General features: G+C 35.6%; 1 protein-coding gene across 7 annotated transcripts in view; it reads left to right on the top strand.

Moving 5' to 3' along the window:
• cdh8 (cadherin 8) overlaps positions 1-11,935 on the top strand; it is a 435,086-nt gene that overhangs the window by 238,695 nt on the left and 184,456 nt on the right. For 5 of the 7 annotated variants that reach the window (XM_087261647.1, XM_087261651.1, XM_087261646.1 and 2 more), the window contains one exon: positions 751-943. The gene's annotated coding sequence lies outside the window, so the exon portion shown is untranslated. The remainder of the gene's footprint in view (positions 1-750; positions 944-11,935) is intronic. The other 2 variants (XM_087261652.1, XM_087261649.1) reach the window with 1 other exon arrangement.

Here is an 11,935-nt window from a genome sequence, read left to right as displayed (position 1 = left end):
GACCCATACCATACTATACCAGTCAGTGGAAACATTCCCTTAGTAAATAGATTAACTAACATTAACTAATACAACCTTAATGTATAATGTTACCCAATATTTTAATCAAATCAAAAAATCATCAAGATAATAGACTTTAAATTTTTAAATCGATTATCTCCATGTGATGGAATTAATTAACCCGGTGAAATGTTGCATGTATGTCAAACATATTACTATAATAAAATAAATGTGTTAAAGTACAATACCTCATAAATGTTATATATTAATGGGATCCCATAGATGAATCGTCAAGTATAAATATGCTGTTGACTTGAATATGCATCAACTTCCAGCATCACACCATTACATAATGACTTAGAACTCCAGCTTTCTGTTCAAGTAATTAATTTCTCTGTTCTGCCCTCCATTACCTCACTGACTGCTGAAGGTTTTAAAGTCATTCATTGCTAACAGCCACATGTCATACGTTCACAAATGCTATAAATGTCTTGAAACAACTTCACTTAGCCTGCATCCACTTCCTGCTTCTAAAAAGCAACAGTTTGTCCTGCATAATCACCAACACATCACTTGTCACTGGCATTTTTCCCAGCAAATGTAAACATGCTCTGCTAACCTCACTGCTCAGAAACACTCTTAGCTTAGTGCGAGGTTGCAGACCTTTTTTTTTTTTTTTTTCAATCTTGGCAGAAAATAAAATTATAAATTGAAAAAGTTGTTAGACAGGTCTGTCCTTTTCTTTCTCAGAAGCAAAGACAAACAGCCGGGACCCAGAATTGTCCGTTTTGTGGAGAATGCCCAGCTCTTGGTCTCTGAAAACCTTCAAGTGCTTCCAAATCATCTGTCAAAATTCAGCTGGACCTGTCTTCCACCTGAGCTGTGCTCTACATGACCTCGTCTATCCTCTCTGCACTGGACATCACAGACACTGCACTTGCTGGTATGACTTCCTTACTGGTAGATGTAACTGGAATAAGTGGCATCTGCTAACCATTGGGGGGGGGGGGGGGGGAAATTAGTTGTTAAGAATTGCACTCCTGCTTCACTCAGTAGATCCAGACTCACTTGGCCTGATTGCAAACCAGTATCTGACAACCAGTGTTGGCCAATAACATGTTAATAGTAATGTGTTACTGTAACAGCATTACTTTTGACACTAAATAATACTGTAGCACATTACTTTTTTAAATATAGTAACTACGTTATTCTTACAATATGATGCGTTTGTCCGATACTTTGTAAGTTAACTAATTTTGGCTGCAGTCTAGCCCACATTTTCCTGTTTGCATTGACAACGCATTGTTGAATTATTGGATGCCAACCTACCACCGTAAAGAAAGTCAAGCGAAATCAGAGACCGAATGAGCACAAGGTACACCTAGAGAGACTGAGAGACTATTAACATTACTATTATTTATTACTATTACTGATACTGTTTGTTGTTTCAAATAAATAAACACACATTTGATTGAATAGTTTAGTGAACACAGTGACACATTTCTGTTATATTTCAGAACACGTTATTTAAAATGTACAGTATAGTCAGTACTGCCGCTCGGTTGCATGGGGCACCAACTTCGGGAGGCGCACCATCTCGGTTTCTACAAAAAAAAGTATTAATATTTATTTAGTAATATTAGCAAAAGCAGAGTGTAAATACAAATATGTTAATATGTTAATAAATACATTTTTTAAAAATATTTTATGGCAAACTCAAAAAAAAACAAAAAAAAAAACACGTGACATAATATTTTTCATTAATATTAAATGGTCTTGCTACAAGACAACTACACTGTAAAGAAAAATATAATATGATGAAAAGTGATGAAAACAACTGAAGAGTTCAGATGCAAAAGCCGCTAAATGCCACGTCTGCCAAAAATGAGCTAATGACATTAAGTGATTATTAAGTGAATGCTTTAGGCATCTAGTACATGTGCCGGCAGCTATCTCTCTGCAACACTCACATGGTCATCCACGGAAGCTAAATAGGGCTGCGCCCGGTCAGTACCTGGATGGCAGACCACATGGGAAAGCTTGGTTGCTGCTAGTGTTAGTGAGACCAGTAGGGGGTACTCAACCTGTGGTCTTTGTGGATCGTAATGCTCCAGTATAGTGAAGGGAACGCTATACTGCTCAGTGAGCGCCATCTTTCAGATGAGACGTTAAACCGGGGTCCTGACTCTCTGTGGTGGTTAAATATCCCAGGAAAAAGAGTAAGGATTTAACTCTGGCATCCTGACCAAATCTGCCCACTGGCCACTGTCCATCATGGCCTCCTGACCATCCCCATATCATAATTGGCTTCATAAATCTGTCTCCTCTCCACAATATGGCTGCTGTCGCATCATTCAGGTGGATGCTGCAGACTGTTGGTGAATGAGATTCCCCACAATGTGTAAAGTGCTTTGAGGGTCTGAAAAAGTGCTTGTTAAACGTAATTATTATTATTATTATTATTATTAACAAATATTTTTGCTTCAAATCATCTAAATCCCAGCATCAGCGCATTCAGAAATAACAGTTTGTAAGTAAAAGCCTCTAAATGCTACTTGCCATTGACAGCAAAAGCTATCAGAAGGCACAAATTGAATTAGGCAAATGAAAACATCCTATACCCCCCAAACTCTGCATTATAAGAAAAAGAAAACCCAATGTACAGTCAGAAGTGTAGCATGCAATTATAGCATTTTTTTTTCTTTTTACGCAGTGATGTTACTTTGAATGGGTCTGATTTACTAAACATTAAACAGCAACTCCATTTCAAAAAAGACAAAGTTAAGCAAAGTTAAGATGGATGCTACAAGGATAAACGAGACAAAAAAGAGACCATGACCTTGATGGTGAGACTGAATGAATGACAGCTTCTAAAAGTGTCTGAGAGACATCCTCTTCTTGCCCAGTTGACCTACCTTGTGTTTTATTTGCTAATGTAAGCCATTTTTTTAAAAAAAGATAAATATAATGTATAAAACTATACATTATTTAAATTGCTTCATATTACCTATACATCTGATAAGCTTTTTATATTAAAAGACAATGCACAGTTATTTATGTTTTACAAATGTTTTCCTCTGTTATACTTGATTATACAATACACCAAAATAAATGAGTTATTTACATTTATATTTACATTTGCCGTGGACATGGGGAATATGTTGTTATCCACTTTGTTTTATTGTTTACACACTTCAAAAAAGTTTTTATCAGATTGTTTAGCACTGCACACTCTAACAAGCTTAGTTTACAATGTTTCAATTGTTCTACTTACATTAAATCTAAATTCCAAATATCAGAAATGACAACAGATTGTTAAGATTTAATTAATGTAAATTTATTTTATGTTATTAACACAAAGCACTTACTAGACAGATTTTAGTCATTATTTTTCTTTTTGCTTAATTCCTGGTTTATCAGGGGTTACCACATTGGAACGAATTGCCACTTACTTGACAGATTTTTATTTTTATTTTTTTTTAATTTTAGGTGGTTTGTTTATGTGTTTTATGTTTGGTAAACAAAAAAAAAATCTAATTGCATGTTTTAGGAATTTTTCAACAAATTATATAATGTATTGTCCCAATAGTGGATTTTAGAGGTTTTCAAAGTGGTTTCACAATAGTAATTCAAAGTGCCTTACATAAACAAGAATAAAAAAAAACAATAAAATAAAAACCACTAAAATAATTAAAAGTCATTATAACAAATAAAAAAGAGTAAAATGTGTTAAAACAGGTTTTAAAATAATTAAGAATAAAGAAAAGAGATAATATTGCGATCTGTCAGATGTAGCACAGTGCTCATTCAGAAGAGACACAGCTAAACAGATGTGATTTCAGTCTTGATTTGAATGTGCCTAATGTTGGAGCACATCTGAACTGATCATTTCTGGAAGCTGATTGCAGAATGTCAGAATTTCTAATTTACTTGATCCTAATGATCTGGATGATCTGTTAGGTTTGTATTCAGTGAGCATATCTGTAATGTACTGAGGTCCTAAGCCATTTAGTGATTTATATAAAAGCAAATTTAGAGGGTTTTGCATCTGAACTTTTCAAATGTTTTTGTGTTACGTTAACTAATATTAATCAGTTAATCTGGTTTCAACAAAAGTTTTTTTTTTTTTTTTTTTTTTTTTAGATATACAAAAATTAACTTAATATTTTTAGTCAGTTTGACATAGGTTGAGATGACTATAAAAGGTTTATTTAATTCAGCTAAAAAAAAATAAAAACTAGGCTCCAATATTTTTTTTTTACAGTGTACATGGGTACTTTGAATTTTCCTTTTCTTGCTGAAACTTTGCTTTAAAAAAATCCTTTATAAAGCACACACTTGATATGAAGTCACTTTATACATTTTATTTTCCCCAGGAAAAAAGCTGCTTTTTCTTGCTTTAACACAGAGTGTATTCTCCACATTTCCATTTTAGTATTGCAGTTCTTCTAACATTGCATCTGCTAAAAGAAAAAATCTAAAGGCTTACAAGTGTTGAACAAAACAGCAAGTTTTTCATGATTTAGTATCTACAATTTGATGAAAAAAGATGCTAAATAATGCAGCAAATCGTACCTTGAACCCTAGCACACTCATTTCTTTTTTAGGTTTTAAGGGTTGATTAGACTAGAATTTTATGTGTTGATACCATGCCGCACACTTCAAATACTGTGATACTGTAAAGCACTCTTTTTTGTTATTAAGCAATACTTAGCTGCTAGTTTTTCTTATTGGACTTATAATGTAAATCAATTACTCCTTTTCAAGGTCATAAATGCAGCTTCTCCTGCAGTATAACTTACAAAATGTGACTCATTTATGCTATAGCTAATAACTATGGGTTAAGGTAACTAGTTCACATGCCCTCTGAAAAAAGTCCAACTTTGTCTCCTTTAAAATCAGCCTCCTATCTTGTTATGTGGCCTTTCACACAAATTGTTGCGCTGTGTTTGAATGTCAAGGGTTGTTGCAGGCATTTTGAATCCGCACTGATGGATATTGGCAAACAGCTTGCTTTTGTGAGTAAGGATAACCTTCCATTTGATCAATCTTGCACCTGTCACTAAGACTATTCCCCCCAATAAATCAATAACTCACATTTGTTTGTCCCAGTGCTTTATATTCCTCTCTCACCCTCTTTCTGCTTATCTGCTTATCTATTTTTGTTTCTCTCTCTTGCTTTCCTTTTCACTTACTCCCCTTCGTCTATGGCATATACTTTTACCTCTTTATTATGTAATTGATGCTGTTTCTGAGGTTGAGAGAAAGGACATTTCAATGGTTAAGAAATGTTAATTAGTATTTATTTTTTATCTTTCTGAAATGATAGGGCATATTGTGTTGAATTATTTATTTATTTATTTTTTAATTAACAGTGATGGGTCATTCTTGAAGGATTTGTTCATGATCATTTCTGTTTCCAAACCCTACTGCATAAGCTTATGAAGCTGTCACATGATGGAAAAATTATTGTAATGCACAGATTCAAGGGATGAACTAATAGTTTATGTTTCTGGAATGGTGGTTTATGGCAATGTGACATGACAAAATTACCCAAGAATGAGGTGAGCCCACAGACTGCATAGCCTGAAGACTGCGGGTAAGAAATTAATTATCATTTCTGTTGATGATCTTTAAAAGTTGGCCCTGGCTACATTATTTTTCTGTCTCTTTTTTAATTTTCAAAATATGGACACTTTTTGCTTCAGTGTGTTTGGAAATTATGTGTTTGGAACTGAGTCTGTAATTGGATCCAAACTAACCATCACTTTTTGGTGCAACATAGGCTCATTCTGAAAATGTTACCCTACATATATACATTTCTGGAGATTGCAAATTATGTAGCTAGAGCTACGCATGACTGCATTTCATCTTTAAAATAAATGCTACAGGGTGGTATAATGCTGTTCCTTTTCTCGCTTACCAGCTGACTGCTTACCTCCGGCTTTACTGCTGTTACCAGTTTGTCAGGTAGCTCGACATGTACATCAGTGGACTTGAGACGCAAAGCAGAGTTGACTGTGACAACAGGTGATGAACGGTTCCAAAAAGCAGATAAGAAAAAAACAAAACCCAAAAAGTAAAATAAACAAGTCAATAACAGGGTGAGAGTGTGGTCAAACCTAAAAATGTGGTACAAATCAGGCTGCCACGAGGGTTTTTCTTTTTCTGGATTGCTTTGAAAGCACTGCGGTTGGGTTTAGGAAAGTGGCTGGGTGGGTCAATCTGTGCTTTTGAAAATACTATTGGTTGGATGGGTGGGTGGGGATCAATCAGTCAGTAAGTCAGTCAACAGTGGCCTCTGGTGAACTTAGAGGGCTAAAATTTAGCTTAACACTGATTATGAACTTTGAACCTTGTCTAACAAGCTACAAGTGTCCAGCAGTTGGTACTGCAAATCAAGCTCATGCAGCACCGATAGAATATATGCAATTTGTGCATGCATTTGAAAACGTAATATTCTGTAGTGCATTCAGTTATTGTTTAAGGCAATTTCCGGCAGTAGACATTCTTAATTTTCTCATCAGTGGCATGCAGTCTGAAAAGCCTCTTTGTTGTGGTGTCTAATGATTTAGCATTTTTTTGGTCACCAATGTAAATGATAAATGAAAACACTGCAGTAAAAGTGTCACTATAGAATTAAAAATGTCAAATCAAAGTACACATTTTTTATCTACTTAGTAGAATTACAGTTACAGAGAAATAAACTTCAAATTTACATTAATTTAAGTATTTGTAATGTGTTTTTGTATTTGTAAAAACCACTGCTTTCAGGTTTCAAGATATATGCTGGCGTGTTTCTTTGTAGAATACATAAATGGAACCAAATGCATAGAAATCAAATACCACAACCATTACACTTTTTCTTGTTACGTAACATCAAGCATGTTCCAAATGAAAACCTTCAAGATAACTAAAACATTTTGACACACAGTACTCTACTCTAATGCAGTATTAGTTGTTGAAGGAAAAAGGATAGGCCACTCTCCAACAGGACAGTTGTTATGGAAACATTAATGCTGTCCTTTGTATGACTGAAGATGTATATTACGCACAGAAACTGCTTTCTGTCTTATTGCGAAATTTAAGCTACATTAAATGGCGCTTTTGAAATCTGCAAATGGATTGAATTGAAAGATGGAAGAGAAATCTGTTCATGTAAACAGTCAGAAATTGGACATCAAAAATAGAAATGTATCACACCTCTGGATGCTCATCCCACATACGGTCTATAAAGGTATCGGTTGTCTCTGCAGAACAGCCTACACTGTCCTTCCTGGATAAGGTTTATACCTCCCTATAGACAGATTAAAGGTAGTATCTGGAGATCTGGTGCACTATATCTGACAATGTAAGCCATCAGGTTTGTTTAATCACCCAACAATTGAAACAAACTTCAAAGCCGAACAGGACTCCTTACTTGACAATAATATTGTTCTATTAAGATTATCTCAGCTCACACAGAAAAGTCCTTTCCTTTTAATTTCATGTTCGAACTGAGTCATTATGTTGTAATACTCTCAGGAACGAGTCTGTAGATTGTGCAATTAAATTTCTAGAACAAAACGCTTTTGGTGCAGTGGTGCATTCCCAGAGGCGTTTCCAGATCCTTGGTTGCGATGTTAGACAGGGCTGTTCTTACGCCTTTTATACCAATCTTATTGGGTGTAGGCCACATAAACCACTTATTAATTAGAAGATAGGAATCCCACCGAGGACTTTTCTCCACGAGCATGTGAGGAGCCTCAATCCCCATCTGCACAGAACCATCCCGCTTAAAGCTTTGTGTCAGCACAGCAAGCGAGCTCCGCACATGGCTGAATCCTCCGTGTGGGGGGTTCACAGGGTAATATTCTCAGGGTGACTGTCATAGAGGATTAGATGTTCAAAATGGTGGCACCGCAGTGTTTCTGGGGTAGACGTTTGTTCTCTGCAAATCTGCTGTCCCACCGAGCGTGTCTTATTCTTTTTTAGCTGGAATGCTTATACATGCCTGAACTGTGCGGCAGAGTTTATCTAAATATGTTAATATTCAGCACAGAGGAAGACTGATAGATCCACTTCAGTCTCCTTTGCAAAACAACAGCTCATAGTTTGTGTGTCTGTCAAAAATAAAACTTTCTCACACACAAAAACACCAAAGAGACACAAGCAGGAGGCGACAACACTGTTTACACTGTCAGATGAATAACTGTCTTTGAGCGTGTCAGCTTGACGTGTTTATGGCTTCAGCCAAACTATGACATTAGATAAAAATCTGCTTGTGCTAAAATAAACTAAAGTGCAAAGGCTTTAACACTTGCTTTCTTTTGTACAGCAGTAATTCGAATTTAAAGAGGCCTCTCTACATTTTAGTATTACAAGACACTATTAGTAACTCCAAATAAAATGCTTACACTTTACTTAATGTTCAGCCTAATTAACCCCCTCTGCCAATGTATTGATGAAATTAACAGTTGCATGTGCCAAAACTTTCTTCAGTTAAACAAAGAGAAAACTGAATGCATTTGGAGACAGTAATGAGGTTCTCAAGGTGAATGTGTACCTTGGCTTTAAGGGTCAAAAAAACTAAAAATAAGGTCAAGAATCTTGGTGTAATTTTGGGGTCAAATATAAGTTTCAATAGTCATGTTAAAGCAAAGTAAATCAGCATACTATCATCTCAGAAACATTGTAAGAATTAGATGCTTTGTTTCAAGTGGGGACTTGGATAAACTCATGCTTTTGTCACCATCAGGGTGGATTACTGTAATAGACTCCTCATTGACCTTCACAAAAAGACAGTCTGACAGTTGCAGCTAATCCAGTACACTGCGGCCAGGGATCTGACCAGAATCAGAATAGATTTTAAAGTATTACTACTTGTCTATAGATTGCTAAATGACCTAGGACCTCAATACATTACAGATATGCTCACTGAATACAAACAGATTACTCAGATCTTTAAGATCAAGTAAATTAGAAATTCCAAGAGTTCCGTCAAAGCAGGGTAAATCGACCTTCAGTTATGCCCCTTGCTGCTGGAATCAGCTTTCAGAAATGATCAGATGTGCTCCAACGTTAGGCACATTCAAATCAAGGCTTAAAACACATCTGTTTAGCTGTGTCTTTACTGAGTGAGCACTGTGCTACATCTGACAGATCGCAGTATTAGTTTTTTTTTTTTTTTACTTTCTTTTAAAATCTGTTTTAACACATTTTAATCTGTTTTTATCTGTCTTAATCATTTTTAATTGTTTAAATATTTTACTTGTTTATGTAAAGCACTTTAAATTCCCATTGTGTATGAAATGTTCTAAATACTGTAAATAAACTTGCCTTGCCTTGAGTTGAATATTATGAAGCAATTTTGAAAATTAAAGGGGGGTTGTGAAAAAAAGGAACCAAAAACTACCAAAATGCTAGACAATAAAAAAAGGTGGGAAAGATATATATGCACAATTAAAATGAATCTATTATGGCTGTTAAAATATATGTATATGTAAAAATGTATGTGAGTGTTTGTATATTTGATTTATTTACCTAACAGCACTGAGCTGTGTAACCAAACATACACAAATATGTTGTGTTTATGAACACAATAGCTGCGTCCCAAATGGCACACTATACACTATGCACGCACTATGTACTTATGCACTTACACACTCAACAGGATAGTATATGTATGTAGTGTCATCCCAAATGGAGCGCTAATTTTTTTTTACTAAGCGGAAATTCAAACCGTTTCCCTGATGATGTTTGACAGTCGCCAAATCAGTAAAATAAACGATCGAATTATCAAATAATACCTGCCGTGAATATGACCGCATTCACCATCGGGAGTTGCTATAATCACTCTCGTAGGAGAATTTTGCTTTTACCATCCAAAATAAATAAAGTTTTCCAACATGTGCGCCTGATAGCTCCGCCTCTTCCGCTATGTAAGCAAACCTGCGGTCGTTGAGTGCGTGAAGTGTCCATCATTACACACTTCATTTTATCGGCTGTGTGAACACACTAATTACACTATTTATACTACAAAATGGCGTAGAAAAGTGCATAAGTATGCGATTTGGGACGCAGCTAATGTTCAATTATATTCATAAAGATTAATCCAAGGATTTGTTAACTGACTACATTATGTGCTTATAATTTATGTAAACAAACGTTTGGAAAAGTGTTTAAAATATGTGAGAAATTTAATTTCATAGCTTCAGCAATTATTTTGATTGTTATGCATAACGACTAATATCATTGACCAACATGTTTTGTAGCTAGATTATGAGGGTGGCACAGTGGATAGCACTGTCGCCTCACAGCAAGAAGGTCGCTGGTTCGAGCCTCAGCTGTGTCAGTTGGCATTTCCTTGTGGAGTTTGCATATTCTCCCTGTGTTCGCGTGGGTTCCATGTGCTCTGGTTTCCCCCAAAGTCCAAAGACGTGGTATAGGTGAATTGGGTAAGCTAAATTGTCTGTAGTGTATGTGTGTATGTCCTGGTCCTCCAGGTTGGGGTTTGAGCATTGGGCTAACGATCAACCTTATAAAAATTAGATGTTACGAAACACCAACAAATATCAACTTCGATAGAAATGGCCCTGGGAGTAAGTAATAAGCTAGATTATGATGTGCCATTTCTTCAAACCACAGAATAAAATACAGTACAGCTATAAAAATGACCCCCTTGAAGGAACTATTTTACCTGTATAATGTTGATTTCTACATGTTCAAGTTATATTATCGCACATTATATGGTGCATTACTTTGCACTTGCAGAAGAAATAAGTAGCAGTGCATTTAAATTAAATTATTAAATTAAATTAATAAACATTTTTCACTCTGGCCTAGATTGACACCAAAATATCAAACCGGTAATGAATTTAACCTTATTATAGTACACTGTAGTGTGTTAACATAAAATTGATAATTTAATGAATAAACATGGAGATCATTATCTTTTTTTAATTGCACTATATTGAAAGTCTCGCAGTACAGCTTTATTTTTCTGTCCATCTGGTAAAAGGGTATTATTATCTTTTTTTTTATTATTCTATGATTTAACTTTTTTCTTAATGATAAAATTAATTGACTTCAGTTCAAAAAAGTAACAATAAATGAAGAAAACTCATTTCATCGGTGAGGAAGTTCACAGTTTATGAAGCTCACCATTTTTAATGACACGCACACATCAATGAATGTCAGATGTAAAAATAGCCCCTGCTAATGTCTGTTCCATAAACTTGAGTCACGGATTTAAGTTTATTCTTCCATTTTAACAAATGCCACAGCAAACGTCTGACTTGTTAGTTATGTCTTACAGTTCCTGGCCAAACAAACACACACACACACACATTCCTCTTTGCTGTGAGGTGTGCATGCGGAGCGATCATAATGAGCCTCCTCTCATCTCCTCCCAAATGAAGAAGGTGTCAGTCTTAATGAGCGCTATTAAAGGTAACTCGCACCATTATCACGCCACCTCTGTTATTTATGGCAATCATCAGCGTCTACTTTTAGAAGCCCAGCTCAAAATGGATCCCGTTAAACGTTTTTTCATGTCCAGTTACTTCCTCTTGTGATGGGAGGTCTGCTACCGTATCCTATTCTAATCAACTTGTACAACTTATTAAGACAGGTAGACGAAGCAGCTTTGCCCCTGAGGAGCGTTTCATTCACCGTATGACAGTTTATGAATTTCGATGCCAAAGAATGAGCTCTTGGCTCACGGTTAAATGTGAGCGAGGCTTGCGGCCCACCAGATGCTCATACTAATTCCATTCACATCATACCTTCTTAGCGGAAAAGTTCCCTGCCAAGATATTCGCTTGTGCAAAATACAGGTTTGTACCTGGTGCTTTTGCACAGCAGCCTATTTGACATGGCTTCATTTATGTGCTTTTTGAGTCTAGAAATTGTCAGAGAACAATAATTACTGCAATTGGGAAATAAGCTCAGTAAA

Source organism: Danio rerio, chromosome 7 (assembly GCF_052040795.2).
Source record: "Danio rerio strain M-AB ecotype USA chromosome 7, GRCz13ab, whole genome shotgun sequence".
NCBI classification, from domain to species: domain Eukaryota; kingdom Metazoa; phylum Chordata; class Actinopteri; order Cypriniformes; family Danionidae; genus Danio; species Danio rerio.
This window is presented reverse-complemented; position numbering and strand designations above follow the sequence as displayed.